Genomic DNA, 2,257 nt, shown 5'->3' with positions numbered 1-2,257 from the left:
TTGGTAAAGACCTCCATGTCATAAAAAATGTCCTAAGATCCCATGTAATCTCCTAATTCTACTACAGTAATTATATACATAATGTACAAAGAAATATTACAGCTATCAGCTTTCAAATGCCTGTAATAATCTTTGAAGTCCAAACTATGATTCTATCTAACAATATTTCTTAGAGGATATGCAAAACATATGTGCTTATTTATAAGTACGGAAGTATATGGAATTTTAAGAATGACATTTGTAAAATGTAAAATTACTGCTGTGAGCCCTACCTCCTTGTACTAACAAGAATCACTTAAGGAGTGTTGACTGCTGTTTTGATGTTGAATAGGATTCTTGATTTGCATTGAAAAATGTTATTCTACTTTCCACAATGCATGAATCTCTTAATACCTAAGAGAGAACTATGTTTTACCCCAGTCTTTCTACTCAAACAATAAAAAAATTCTCTTCCTCCAATCCTTGAAAAAGAATTTGATCAACCCCAATTTCAAGCAAATAAGTATTGTACCCACATGCTTACATTGAATGTTCTAACATGGAAATACTTCAATTTTCCCTAATATTTTAAAATTAGCATCTCTTCCACCAATAGAAGTGAAAGAATGGCCATATATTGCTGTTACATTTCACTTGTTTAGTACTCTAATATCTATTTCTTGTCCTTCTTAACACTTTTATAAGTGTTAAGTGTTCATATCTTTGAACCTTCAACTTTGGAATTCATCTTTGAAACTAAAAAAGTGTAAAAATGTGGTTTGTAAAAACATTGTACAGATTCAGTGGGTAGTGAGCACAGGAAAAAGAGTAAAAGAATACTCATAATCAGGCATCTCCCAAGCTAAAGGATGCCAATTATATCCAGCTGAGAAATACTACAAGCTGCTAATCATGCTGAGTTTGGCTAGACCACAGGCGCTTTCCTTGACATCTGGGAAAGGTGAAGCTGATGTCACCTCTTTATGTCTGGGACAGGTAGACAAGAACTCAGGAAGATTAGCATCAATCTCACAAGACCAGATAGAGTGACTTTTGGCTATGTTCTTTTGTTTTTGGTCAAAAAGGATTCCAACTGGAGTTGCAAGTTTAAAAAAATAAAGCAACCAAACCAAACTAAAACAAAACAAAAACCTAGAAAGTTATTTTCCTCTTTTCCCCATAATGAAACTTAGGTTTGTTGCTTCTGGTTTGAGGCAGATCATTAGGTATGTCCACATGACTGCTTTCTGGTTGCATTTATGATTACTAGGATGGAATTACAAAAACTTCAATATTACTTCCAGTCCTCAGCCAGATGTGAATCTTCCAAGTTAAACAAAGACTTAAACTTAAGATTCTCAAAATTTTCTCTCATTACCTTCTGTCCCAATAAGGAATGGATACTGATTAAGTTATTTAAAAACAAAAATTAGTGAGGGTGGTATTACTCGCTTCTGTAATTCAGAGAAAAGCAACCATTACCATGGAGGACAGAATACTAGGGGGGGGTTATATTTTAGCTCTAAGAATCACAATCTCAAAGAGTATTCACTAGGGAGAAAAAATGAAGACTTCTTGTTTCAGGAACTCCAAATCCTTCCAGTTTTTTTTTTTTTTTTTTTTTTTTTTTTTGTCCCTGAGGAAATATATTCTTAAAGTCTATATTTCATTTCTGGACTGCAAATACCCTATAGGTCACTTTGAAAAATGTTCTTTTTTTGCACACTAATTTTATTATCTAGTTTAAGAGAAATTATTTGCCAAATTAGATGTTTTCGTGTGTTCTTTTGTTGAATGAGTACAATCATCTACAAATGAGTTTCCTATTAGAACGTACTTAGAATACAGCTCAAAACAAAATGACTTTTTAAAATTAAGAGTAGTTAGATTTTAAAGAGATTAAGAGCAACTTATTGCTGAAAACACACAAAAAGGACAAATTGGTTGAAAGTTTCACAAGAACGGAAAATGTTTAATAAACTTAGAATGGTGGGCTTATTAAACTATAGTGTTATTTACAGCCATAATTCATCAACCACAAACACAATAGTGTGTTTGCCTGGCATGCTGCAACAGAAGCTCTACTCCCTTCATTCAGAAAACACTGGCAAAATAAATTTCAGTTGCAAATTCACAGATACAAGCTTCAAAGTATAAAGTTGTATATAACAAAAAAATACAGGTAATATTTATAACAATAACTTACAGATACAAACTAATGATAAACTACAATTTCACAAAAGATTGTAAACATTTTGCACACTTGTCAGTCCTTTCT

This window comes from Sciurus vulgaris, assembly GCF_902686455.1.
Source record: "Sciurus vulgaris genome assembly, chromosome: 1".
Lineage (NCBI taxonomy): Eukaryota > Metazoa > Chordata > Mammalia > Rodentia > Sciuridae > Sciurus > Sciurus vulgaris.
The sequence above is the reverse complement of the archived record's forward strand: the minus strand, read 5'-3'. Positions refer to the sequence as shown.